The sequence below is a fragment of the Bubalus kerabau genome, chromosome 6 (genome assembly GCF_029407905.1).
Source record: "Bubalus kerabau isolate K-KA32 ecotype Philippines breed swamp buffalo chromosome 6, PCC_UOA_SB_1v2, whole genome shotgun sequence".
NCBI classification, from domain to species: domain Eukaryota; kingdom Metazoa; phylum Chordata; class Mammalia; order Artiodactyla; family Bovidae; genus Bubalus; species Bubalus kerabau.
This window is the reverse complement of record NC_073629.1, coordinates 74,848,651-74,862,598: the sequence shown is the minus strand read 5'-3', so window position 1 is coordinate 74,862,598 and position 13,948 is coordinate 74,848,651. Positions and strand designations below refer to the sequence as shown.

Sequence of the window (13,948 nt, the reverse complement as noted above, 5' to 3'; positions counted from 1 at the left end):
TAAAAAAAAAAAAGAAAGACTGTCATTGGCAGTTTATCCTATTGCTGAAAATATAGAAAGTTTAAACTTTTTATTCTGATAAATGTAAGAAAAATGCTTAGATCCTTCCTGTCAGAAGATTTATGTGGTGCCTAAATATATCTTACATGTGTTGTGATTAACCTAATTGCGTGTATCTTGTTACTGTTATCCTCCTGCCACTGGGTTTAATTACATTGCATTATGACTGGTAATTAAACAAAACAAAATATCATTATATCATTAGTTGGTTTTATAAGGCTTTGAAACATTTTCCTAAGAGCTCTTGTATTTATCACAGCTATCACGGCAGTAATCAGTTCTCCCAGAATAGTTTCTGGTCACTGACTTGTCATGTATACATTTTCCAGTTGCTTGGAATTTGAGCTCAGAAACCACTGATGTGCATTGATTTAGGTGAATTAAAGGTCTTCTATTCAACCAGCTAGATTACAACCATTTTGAAGCAGTCTTACTCTTAAATGTGTTCTGTTTTAAATGGGGATACTGAAAGTCCTATAGGAACAACCAGCAGGTTCATTTTGTCTGATTTGCCTATGGTTATGCAACAGAAAATAAAAACAAACAAAAAAAGAAGCTACCATTTACAATCTGCTGAGTTGGGTCTTCCAATAAGTCTTGACACAGCCAGGAGAGTGCATCTTGTAAATCTTTCTATGATGCTACAAATAGTACAGAAGGGTAGAAATATCCTGAGTGAAAGGCACTCTGGAACAGTAGCTGGGACCACAATCCAGTATGTATGCAAATGTGAAGAAAGTACGCACCTTTCTCAGGAGTATGCACTTACCTCCTGGGTGAGTGCTAAGTGCTTCAAACTGCTCTTCTGAGGGTAGAAAATAGCATCTGGATACATAAACAGTTTTTTTAAAGATTAACTTAGTCATTCTGGCTTATCTATATAAGTCAGCATCTGTCATTAAAAAAAAAAAAGGGGGTAATTTAGAGGAGCTTTACAGGAAAAATTTATCCCCTCAACTTTTCTTCTTTCTTATCCTCTCTCTTTCTTGCCTTACACTTACTTTTAAGCTTTTCAGCCACTCCAGCATATAAAATTTGCTACTGGCTGAAGTTGTGGTCATTTGGTATTTTCTATGACTTTGATTTATATCCTCAGCATTAACAGCTTGAGGTTTAGGGCTATTTGTCCTCTTAAGTAAACAAACCAAAGAATGTTAGTCTAGCTCAGGACTTTTAAGATTTGTAAATAGCTTACAAGTTCAAAGTAAACCAAGGTCTTCGAAATATCAACCAGAGTTCACAGTGCAAGGTTATTTAAATATGAGTAGTATCCCAGGTGGCACAAATGGTAAAAAATCTGCCTGCCAGTGCAAGAGATGCAAGGGACACAGGAAAGATCCCCTGGAGAAGAAAATGGCAACCCACTTCAGTATTCTTGTCGAGGAAATCCCATGCAAGAGGAGCCAGGTGGGCTACAGTTTATGGGGTTGCAAAGAGTTGGGCATGACTGAGCACACAAAAATGATCTAGTTTAAACCAATTTTGGAGCTTTCATGGTGGCTCAGATGGTGAAGAATCTGCAATGCAGGAGACGCAAGAGATGTGGATTCGATCCCTGGGTAGGGAAAGTCTCCTTGAGAAAGGAATGGTTAACCACTCCAGTATTCTTGCTTGGAGATTTCCATGGACAGAGGAGCCTGGTGGGCTACCTAGAACTCAGAAAAATATATACAATATTTTTAAACAAGTAATATTATATATTTTCATATAAATATATAAAATATGTACAAAAAATCTCTTTCAGAGTACCACAATTCTCATAATTAAAGAATGGCTGGAAAGGGTCCTGTACTTACGTGAGGAAAGCTTGGTTCTTGTCTGGGTCAGCCATTAAGGACCTCTAAGGCCTTGGGCAAGAGTTGACTACCGGATGACTCTTTGCTGTGACTGTCTGGGTGTTGCTGACTGATTGGCTGCAGCAGTCTCCACTGTGGCTTTACAGTTTGTGAGTTTTCACTGTGTGACCAAAACCATGCATTTGAATAGGTGACTAGTAATCTGGATCCATATTTTTATTGCTTCTTCAAGTGATTGAATTTAATTCTATGCCAATGTTCAAAGTCTAAATTCACACTGGTAATGGTGGGCCCTTATTTGGCTTCTTTCTCAGTGCTATGTATTTACCTCCCTGTACTTAATTGAGGGTAGAAATCAAGGTAACTGAACAGGAAGAGGCCCTGGGGACTCTGTTTTGTAACCTGTTTGTACAAATGACCTGAGCCTATGCAGAAGAATATATGCCTGGAAACAGTAATGCTCTGATTGAAATAAAAATGACATCATAATTATTACTATTCCAAGCAAAGACAATGACAAAGTAGCATAAAAATTCACCGATTAATTACTTGGCATCATATCACCTAACACCCAAATTATTAGTTGAACCTAATAAGGCAAATATAATTTAATGGCAAAGATAGTATATTCTGTTTTTCTGGCATATTCTTTGGTATCAATTAATTGTGGATTAAGAACACATTATATGACTTTCCTGAACCCTTTTATATCTTTTGTAAAATTGCTGGGGTTGTCTTACTTGTCCTCAAAAACTAGCACTAACCATTCAATACATTTCTCATTCTGTGATATTCACCTCATCAGAGTCTTGGAACCAGATAGCTTTTCATCTCTTTTGATTGACATAGAACCTCTATATAGGGTCACCCCATCTTTGCTTAGCCGTGCTTTCACAATATATTACTGGGCTCATGGTCTTATATTTTGATTTCTTTTTGATCTCTAGAGGCTTTTATGAAATATTTTCAGCTGAATAATCTACAGTGATACAGTCTGGGTCAGTTTCCTTATTCCCTGTTCATGTTCCCAGTTGCAGTCTTATGGAAAGAGGTTAGAATGAATCATGAATAAGCTGGCGGCTTTATCTGCCACATGGGAGCCATAACTTGAAAATACAGTTTTTGAGTTTTGAGCACATAATGGCTGTTGCACACATTAAAACTCATTTTTGAGGACATACATTATTTACTGTAATAACTGGTTTAAACCTTTGTCCTCACATTGTTCCAGAGAATTATTGCATATTTCTTTAACCCTATGTGATCAGATAAGTGAATAACTATGTTAGTGATGAGGTAGAATATAGGCAGATTCAGTGCTTCCCTAGGGCATCTTCAATTCAGCCTGTGAAATCCTTAAATGTGTTAATATCCAGAGACAACAAAAAGGCTTACTTAATTGCTAAGTGCATTGTTATGAGGCAAGACCAGATGCTAGCATCACATAAAACCTTTGTGTGATTAATACTTTAAGTACAGATGATTGAGTATAGCAGTCGTATATAATAAGATTAATATATCTTAAGCTATCCATTATAGAGAGAGCTCATGGGGAAGACCGTCATTTTAATTTCTAAAAGTAGAGGGAGGGAAAGGTCAGGTGATAATAGAGCACATCTGAATTTCATCTTTCTTGACAAAAATTTTCTATGATTTCTATAAACATTCTTTTCTTTTATTTATAGCATGCATTTCTCTTTATCTTATGTCTAATGAACTGCATTCTTCCCAGTAACTCAAGTATAGTTATTCTTCATTTTGAATTTGACTCTATAGAAATTCTCTGAAGATGTGGTCACCTGTTAAATTTTAAGAGGGTGTTACACTTTCTTAAAGTTGTATTAGGTGATGGGTTCTTAATACTATATAGGGCAGAAAAGTCTAAGAACAAAGGATAGATTCTTAAGAGGGCCTTAATCAATTGTGTCTCTTCCCTGGGGTGAGGTAGGTAGATTACTCCATTAGAACAGATACCAATGTTCTGCTCAACCAAGCTCAAATGACATGGTTAGCAATATGGAACTAACCACTGATTATCTCATTGTATTACTCTTTTATTACAAAATGATTTACATTATTCTAGTGCTTACTCCTTGGAAGGAAAGTTATGACCAACCTAGATAGCTTATTAAAAAGCAGAGACATAACTTTGCCAAAAAGGTCCGTCTAGTCAAGGCTATAATTTTTCCAGTAGTCAAGTATGGATGTGACAGTTGGACTATAAAGACAGCTGAGTGCTGAAGAATTGATGCTTTTGAACTGTGGTATTGAAGACTCTTGAGAGTCCCTTGGACTGCAAGGAGATCCAACCAGTCCATCTTAAAGGAGATCAGTCCTGGGTGTTCATTGGAAGGACGGATGTTGAAGCTGAAACTCCAATACTTTGGCCACCTGATGCGAAGAGCTGACTCATTTGAAAAGACCCTGATGCTGGGAAAGATTGAAGGCAGGAGGAGAAGGGGATGACAGAGGATGAGATGGTTGGATGGCATCACCGACTCAATGGGCATGGGTTTGGGTGGATTCCAGGAGTTGGTGATGGACAGGGAGGCCTGGTGTGCTGTGGTTCATGGGGTCGCAAAGAGTTGGACATGACTGAGTGACTCAACTGAACTGAACTGAGTGTTAATTTAATGTCAACATTCAAACTTAATGACCCAGTGAACACAAATATTCACCATGATTATATCAAAATTTGGGGCCTGTAGTTAATATTCTCCACATTTTCTTGACCTTCTGGTTATATGACATAAGTCAAATATAGGAAAAAATCCTAAGCCAGTATGTTGGGTTTGGTTGTCAGGTTCAGAAAGAAGAGAATAATGATAATGGATTTTGCTTAAGCCTGAGTAATTCCCAGCCCTCTTGGGGTGCTGCATTATATTTGAACTGACTTTTTCATCCATTCCATTATACATTTCATCTTTCTTACACTCCAGGCTCTTGGAATGTGGTGAAAAAAAGCATGGTAATTCAGGGCCCAGCTTATCCCTGAGTAAATTCTATGGTTTGATTAGTCTGAAATGCTTGTGTGTCTTCATCCAAAAATACTTATACTATGCCCTAACTATATAAATGGAAACATTGGGATAGATCAAACATTGGGATACATCAGTGATTTAAATAAAGATTTTAGCCTTTGTAGGTTATGCATTCTAGTAGGGGAAGGCAGAGAATAAACAATAAGCATAATAAAAAGTAGATTTTATAGAGTGCTGCTGCTGCTGTTCAGTAGCTAAGTTGTGTCTGACTCTTTGTGACCCCATGGATTGTAGTATGCCAGGCTCTATGGGGTTCTCCAGGCAAGAATACTGTGATAAATGTACTTAAGAAACGAAAGGAGCCTGGCAGGGAGAATCGGTAATAGAGTCACTATGGGCAGTGAGGAACAATGTAGAGGTTGCAGTTTTAAACGAGGTGGTCAAGATAAGCCACAGTGAGAAGACATTTGAGCACAGTTGAAATAGATTTAAAAAGTCAGTCCATACACATAATTGGGAGAAAAGACATTCAGGGAGGGAGAACAGCTGGATTCATTGCCCTATGTCAGGAGAATGTCTACCATGTTTGAGCAACAGGGATGGTTAGAGTGGATGGAGTGATAGACCCCAATGTGAATATGTGAATGTCTTCTAATGCTCGACACAATCCTGTGGATGGAAGGATTGGATACAGTTATCTCACAACATAATGAAAAAGGAACCAATAACTACTGAGCACTGACCTTATGCTTTTTAATTTCATCTTTGCATAAATCTGGGCTTCCCTTGTGGCTCAGCTGGTAAAGAATCTGCCTACAATGTGGGAGACATGGGTTTGATTCCTGGATTGGGAAGATCCCCGGATTGGGAAGATCCCCTGGAGAAGGGAACAGCTACCCACTCCAGTATTCTGGCCTGGAGAATTTCATGGACTGTTTATAGTCCATGGGGTCTCAAAGAGTTGGACTGAGTGACTGAGTGACTTCACTTCACTTTCATAAATTTATTGAGGTTGTTATTACAATCACCATTTTACAAATTAGGGTGATAACACATAGATAGGTTATAAGACAAGGCTACAAAGCTATTAAATAATGGGGCTGAGATTTGATCCCTTCAAATCCTGAACTCTCTCAGCTATACCATCCAACCTCACTAGTATTCATGGCTTTCAAGTTCAGTTTTTAAACAAAGCAGCCAAAACTATCTAAGGGTTACTAAAACCCAGGTCCAGGGCTAGCACATAGTGTCATATTGGCTAATGGGGTCAGAAGTGATGGTGACTCCCACTTGTTGTCTCTCATTTGCTTATTTTCCAGCTCTCCTTGCCTTGTTTACAGCAAGAGAAACTGTTGAAGGTGACCTCAGTATCGCTCATAGCCATCAAGAGTTGTAGTCACTATGAAAAACAACCAGCCAAACAGAGCTATATGACCAGTCTCTTTGTCCCAGTTAAGGTCCCCTTTGGGTCACATTCCTGAGCAGTCATCTGATAACACTGACTTCCTCTTCCCAGCATGGAACTACCAGGAGCAGTCAGCTGGGCTAAAGTTGTCAAGGTCATAAGCAACTTTGCCTCCAGGTAGAAGATATGAGTCATTTGGGGAGGAAAGTATGCCCATTTTGACACCTCAAGATGACTACAGATCAAGGCCCCCTTGAAACTCCTGGGCATCTAAAAAGCACTGTTTATAAACCTCTGGCTCCTAATGAGTCATGATTAGATTTAATAGGAAGACTTACCCTACAGGGAAAAACAATAAAATCTACTGGTGTTGTTCCAGAGAAATACCTGAGCTTAATAAGATCTTGCACATAATTCTGATGAAGATTCGATGTCCCCAGTGATCAGAATAGCTAAATCAACAGAATGTTTGCTGAAGTTCTGCTGTAACACGTCCTATCGGTGTGTGACCCCTTTTATCAATGACAGCAACAATGATAATACAATAATAGTAGCAAATATTTATGGGTTGCTCACTTTGGGCCAGACACTATTCTAAGCACTTTGTAAGAACAAATGTATTGAATTATGGTAGAAAATTCTGAAAAATATATGTTATTGTCTTCATTTTATAGATGAGAAAACTACTGTGCTGAGACATTCTTGTCCCAGGTCACGTGGCTGTTAAGCACTAAAACTTTGCAGTATGGGTCCAAGTTGATACTAACACATTGGAGGAGGTAAATAAATATTGATTTCGTTTTCTTTTCTGTTTGTGGACCTATTGAGAAGTTTTGGCTGGATTGGGAGGAAATGTAGATCATCTTATTTTCTACTCAATGACTTCTGTCTCCCAGAACCTTCCAGAACGTGGGCCGTCCTGCCTATTGGCAGGCACTGGTGTTTGTTCTCGGCACTGCTGTCTGTCCTAGAGTCTACTGCAAAGTCACAGACTATACTCCTTCAGGAATATTGGAGGAGGCACTATTATTTCTCAGTAAGAGCCTGTAGGATTTTCACAAGGATAATTGATATGTGTGAAGGGCCACAACTATAAAAACTGCCACTTTTTATAGTTCTAAGAAGTATGGTGAGATAAAAATGACAGGAATTTTAGTTGTCTCATTAATATAGGCTTGTTTGTTTCTTTAAGAGATAAATTATTAGAATATTTGAGGATAAAAACACAAGTTCTAAATTTTGTTAATTTAAGGAAGAAAGAATTCAAAACTTTAGTCATAAGTAAATTATTGCCTAGTGTATACAAGGCCTTAATACAAATATTTATGAACTGGCTGGTTAAATAAATGATATTAAGCTCGTGGTGCTAAATTAATAGCAGATAAAAGTAGACCAAATTTACTTGGAAATAAAAACTTTTGGAAAAAGTTACAGAGTATGAAGCTTGCCTGCCGCTTTTTATATTGGCCGTTTATGAGAATGGTTTCAATTGTATATCAGGGATTGACAATTTGGGGTAAAACTTACAACCTGAAGCTAGTATAAATATTACATTTATCATTAAAATGAACGAAAAACTTTGGGACAGATGAGGCACAAAGCCACCAAGGTAATTAACTTCTTTTTTTTTCAGTGTGATATAGGCTGAACAGAATGAAAAATAATAATAATGAATTTTTAATACTAGTGATTATTATTTTAATAATTTAATATTGTTGATATTATTATTAAATAATAATATTGAATTTTTAAAAATAGAATTATTAGCCTTTGGCATTGTGCATTGAGGAAAACCCCAATCTAGGGCTTCACTTTTTGAGCTAAATAAGAATCTATCAATTTCCTAAGCAAATTCCCTCATGGTGCAAGTATAAACTAATGAAATCAAGAGAGTTTTTAAGCCTTCCTCCAACATATTTCTACTAAAATAACTAGGAGGCCTGGAATTCTGAAGAATGTTTGTCGTCTTTCAAATAAAATCACATTTTTGACAATCTTAAACATCACATGCTAGTATTTTTTCTGTTTAAATCTGAGTCATTCAGAATCTAAACATTGCTTTTAGATTATAGCTCTGCTTTAGATTAAAAAATCATGTTGGATTCAAACTTGGACTGGATGCATTATCTCAAGTTGGTTGTTTCTTCCACAAATATTATTGTAATTAACCCTCATGATTGTTCCATGCATTTGCCTGTAAAAAGAAAATTGTTCTAGATTGTGAAATACAGTTACAGTTGAATGTTATCAACATCTTTGGTCTTTTATTCTCAAATGTTAAAATATTACTTCTTTAAGAACTTCAGTAAGAAGAAAACAAAATTGGAGGCTTTATTCATGAAACCAAAAAGATGTCTATGTTTAAAAATAAAATGAAAAATAATGAAATGTTTAAATTGTGATCCAAATTATTAACTCTAAGCATTTACAGGTGCCTTTGTTTCTCTAGTTTATTTAAGAGAAGAGCCAAAAAAAAAAGATAGAAAAGTGAAAGACAACAAAGAAAGTCTCTGATTTGTATATTTTAACTACATGTCAGTATTTAAAACAGCCTTGCTCAGACTTACAGGCTTATAGAATCTTCTGGAGGAATTTATGCATTATTATCAGTATTGTGTATGGAGGCAATATGATAATATGATCTGGTATATCTTAGAAACTTATTTTTTTTCCAGACTCATTATGACATCTACCCATTTCAATAAATTGACATTGTCACCTCAACTGCTTTATTTTGCAATAATATCAAATTCTCATATCATTACATGGTCTATGTATATAAAATAATTAGAATTTCTTTTTCATATCATCCTTATCATAATTTATCACACACCTAACGTTTTGTTTACTGCATTTACCAAACTTGCAAGATCCTGATAAAGACATGGAACAGGAAAGGTCCAGAAAGAGGAAAAGCATAAGAGACAGGCAGGAAAAAGGAAAAACACTATTTGTCATTAATAAAGAATATGATCCTGACAATTATGTTGTCATAAAGGCAGAATACTTCTGCTCTTAACATCTGTTGGCATGAGAGTCAATGCTTCAGAAAGAAAGGGTGTTTCATGAAGAAATTTAAGTGATGGTCATGGAAGTGACAGGAGGTTAGAGATGGAGATCTGGGAAAATGAAAAAGTTAGTATGCTCCCTGTTTCCAAAGATGTTTCCATGGGCAGAGTCTGAGCTGTAGGGAGAGAAGGGGTTATTGAGATAAAGACAGAGATAGCAGCACAGGTAGAGTTACAAAGAGAGGGGATACACAGAAGACTTTAGAATAATCTGTTGTACTCAATAAAAACACTAAAAAAGCATTATTATCCAGAACATATTTTAAAAACTCTCACAAGCCATTATGAAATTAAGACATAACTCAGGAGAAATTGTCAATTTTATTGCTGGACATCATGGAAGAAAGCTAAAGTATCAATAAGATTTGGAAAGATTCTCAACCTCACATCTTGATCAGGAAAATGTAAAATAAATTAGCAATGAGACACCATTTCATACCTACAAGGATGTGAAAAATTAAAGCATCACAAACATCAGTATGGACACACATGAGGGAAACCCTCATAAATTGAGCATAGAAGATGCATGTGCCCTTTAATCCAGCACTTTCACTCCTAGGTATCTATTTTAGGGAAAGATCTGCATCTATCATGCAGATGTGCACAAGTAAACATGCATACAGATGATTTTTTTTTACAGTGAAATGAAATAATTTTCCCCTGACAGGGGACTGACAAATTATATTTTCTTCAAACTATAGTATGCACTACAGCAGTTAAAGGTAACAATTTAGAGTTTCATGTTTAAACATGGATAAATATCAAGAAATACAACTTTGAGTAAAGAAAACCAAGTAGCAAATCATACATATAATACGAAAACAGATATGTAGATATTGTAAAATCACAGAAAAGTATACATATTTAATGGATGCATATACATGTAGTAAAAGTACAAAGCATGCATGGTAATAGGACATAGCGACCTCTGGATGGGGTTAACCTCTGGAAATGGGTATAGGAGACAAAATGGAATGGGTTGGGATGTGGGGTGTTTTTGCAGTATTTTCTTTCTTTAACAAAAAGAAAGTTGAAGAACTTCCAATAATGTGATCTTGACAGCAAGATTGGTTTTTAACCTCCCAAAAATTCCTCCTGAAAAATAAATGAATCAATTAGGATAGAAAATGATACCTGTTGATACATCAAACCCGTTTGATACCCGTGACAGTATCAAAATAAAACTAGAAAGTAAGACATTTCTATAAACTTCAGATTATGAACCCAAATGATAAATCACCTACAGCAGTAGAACAATAACATGATCAAAGTTCAGTGGCAGGAATAGTGAGAAATGAATGGGGACAACCTCGGTACCCCACAAGCTCCAGGTTCAAATACTTTGTTAGTAAATATCCACTTCTGAGGAAAGAGAACACTCTGTATTCTGGGAATACAGAAAACTTGGAAGCAGATTTGAGAATGAGCAGTGAAATGGAAAAACCCCAGGGTCTGCAATTTGCAAATGAATCTAAACAATGCCATGCAAGCATTACAAAATCAAAGTTCTGAGCTCATTTCAATTTGTAATTAAAGGACCATATGATTAAGTTACCAGTTGTTGTTCAGTTGCTGTCGTGTCCGACTCTTTGCGACCACATGGACTGCAGCATGATCCCAGATGTCCTTCACCACCTCCCAGAGTTCGCTCAAACTCATGTCCATTGAGCTAGTGATGCCATCCAACCATTTCATCACCTATTATCCCCTTCTCCTCCTGCCTTCAGTCTTTCCGAGCATCAGAGTCTTTTCCAATGAGTCAGTTTTCCCCATTAGGTGGCCGAAGTATTGGAGCTTCAGCTTCAGTATCAGTCCTTTCAAGGAATATTCACGATTGATTTTCTTTAGGATTGACTGGTTGGATCTCCTTGCAGTCCAAGGGACTCTCAAGAGTCTTCTCCAGCACTACAGTTTGAAGGCATCAACTCTTTGGCACTCAGGCTTTTTGATTATCCAGCTTTTACATTCTGGATTTCTCTCTTTACTTCCTTGCTCTGTCATTCAACTTATAAATGGAAGTTAACTGGTGACAGACTTTATTTTCTTGGACTCCAAAATCAATGCAGATGGTGACTGCAGCACTGAAATTAAAAGACACTTGCTCCTTGTAAGAAAAGCTATAATCAACCTAGACAGCCTATTAAAAAGCAGAAACATTACTTTGCTGACAGTTCAGTTCAGTTCAGTTCAGTAGCTCAGTCGTGTCCGACTCTTTTCAACCCCATGAATAGCAGCACGCCAGGCCTCCCTGTCCATCACCAACTCCCAGAGTTTACTCAAACTCATGTCCAACGAGTCAGTGATGCCATCCAGCCATCTCATCCTCTGTCATCCCCTTCTCCTCCTGCCCCCAATCCCTACCAGCATCAGGGTCTTTTCCAATGAGTCAACTCTTCGCATGAGGTGGCCAAAGTATTGGAGTTTCAGCTTTAGCATCAGGTCTTCCAATGAACACCCGGGACTGATCTCCTTTAGGAAGGACTGGTTGGACCTCCTTGCAGTCCAAGGGACTCTCAAGAGTCTTCTCCAACACCACAGTTCAAAAGCATCAACTCTTCGGTGCTCAGCTTTCTTCGCAGTCCAACTCTCACATCCATACATGACCACTGGAAAAACCATAGCCTTGACTAGATGGACCTTTGTTGACAAAATAATGTCTCTGGTTTTTAATATGCTGTCTAGGTTGGTCATAACTTTCCTTCCAAGGAGCAAGCGTCTTTTTATTTCATGGCGCAATCACCATCTGCAGTGATTTTGGAGCCCAAAAAAATACAGTCTGACACTGTTTCCCCATCTATTTGCCATGAAGTGATGGGACCAGATGCCATGATCTTCATTTTCTGGATGTTGAGCTTGAAGCCAACTTTTTCACTCTCCACTTTCACTTTCATCAAGAGGCTTTTTAGTTCCTCTTCACTTTCTGCCATAAGGATGGTGTCATCTGCATGTCTGAGGTTATTGCTATTTCTCCCGGCAATCTTGATTTCAGCTTGTGCTTCTTCCAGCCCAGCGTTTCTCATGATGTACTCTGCATAGAAGTTAAATAAGCAGGGTGGCAATATACAGCCTTGACGTACTCCTTTTCCTATTTGAAACCAGTCTGTTGTTCCATGTCCAGTTCTAACTGTTGCTTCCTGACCTGCATACAAGTTTCTCAAGAGGCAGGTCAGGTAGTCTGGTATTCCCATCTCTTTCAGAATTTTCCACAGTTTATTGTGATCCACACAGTCAAAGGCTTTGGCATAGTCAATAAAGCAGAAATAAATGTTTTTCTGGAACTCTCTTGTTTTTTCGATGATCCAGCAGATGTTGGCAATTTGATTTCTGGTTCCTTTGCCTTTTCTAAAACCAGCTTGAACATCTGAAAGTTCATGGTTCACGTATTGCCGAAGCCTCACTTGGAGAATTTTGAGCATTACTTTACTAGTGTGTGAGATGAGTGCAATTGTGCGGTAGTTTGAACATTCTTTGGGACTGAAGTTCCATATAGTCAAAGCTATGGTTTTTCTAGTAGTCACATATGCATGTGAGAGCTGGACTATAAAGTAAGCTGAGCAATGAAGAATTGATGCTTTTGAACTGTGTGTGTGGTGTTGGAGAAGACTCTCAAGAGTCCCTTGGACTGCAAGGAGATCGAACAAGTCAAATCTAAAGGAAATCAATCCTGAATATTCATTAGAAGGACTGATGCTGAAGCTGAAGCTCCAATATTTGGTCACCTGATGCGAAGAGCCAACTCATTAAAAGAGATCTTGATGGTGGGGAAGATTGAAGGCAGTAGGAGAAGGGGACGACAGAGGACGAGATGGTGGATGACATCACTGACTGTATGGACATGAGTTTGAGCAAGCTATGGGAGATGGTGAAGGACAGGGAAGACTGGCATGCTGCAGTCCATGGAGTCACAAAGAATCAGACATGACTGAGTGACTGCACAGATTGATTTCAGCCATGGAAAAACCATAACTTTGACTATATGGACCTTTGTAGGCAAAGCAATGTCTCTGCTTTTTAATATGCTGCCTAGGTTTGTCATTGCTTTTCTCCCAAGCAGCAAGCATCTTTTAATTTCATGGCTGCAGTCTCTGTCCATGGTGATTTTGGAGCCCAAGAAAATAAAGTCTGTTACCAGTTACTTTCCATTTATAAGTTAAATGACAGAACAAGGAAGTAAAGAGAGAAATCCAAAATGTGAGACATTTTATAGGACAAAGAATCCAGTTTGTACAAGGCAGTGTCTGAAGGGGGAAGGAGAGGTGAGACACTTCTCTGAGTGTAAAGGAACTTAGAGACATAATCAAATTAAAGTGGGAACCTTGTTTACATCTTGATTAAACAAACTGAGGCAGAAGATAGATAGATGGGACCCAGGCTGAACAGTCTATCCCTGTGGACAGAAGCTCCATAATAGCAGAAACTCCATAAAAGCAGGATGAAAGAAGGTGGGTCCTGCTCAGATAAGAGATGAAAATCTGCATATTCCTCATTTTCAGTTAAGGAGATCTCCCTGACTACATATGCACAGAAAGTTTCCTTGGAGGTCAAAAGAGAGGGGGGTGTCACCTAATAGTAAGTGATGTGGCTACTCATAAGCCTTTTAGATAGAATCCATCTTGGTTAAGACATGCACACGTGCAC

At 37.8% G+C, this 13,948-nt stretch overlaps 1 long non-coding RNA gene across 1 annotated transcript in view; it reads left to right on the top strand.

Annotated features, from left to right (window-relative positions):
• The window catches only part of LOC129656192 (uncharacterized), a 55,097-nt gene that overhangs the window by 15,202 nt on the left and 25,947 nt on the right, over positions 1–13,948 (top strand). Inside the window, exon 2 of the long non-coding RNA XR_008716260.1 lies at positions 6,917–7,021. This is a non-coding gene — a long non-coding RNA (uncharacterized LOC129656192). The remainder of the gene's footprint in view (positions 1–6,916; positions 7,022–13,948) is intronic.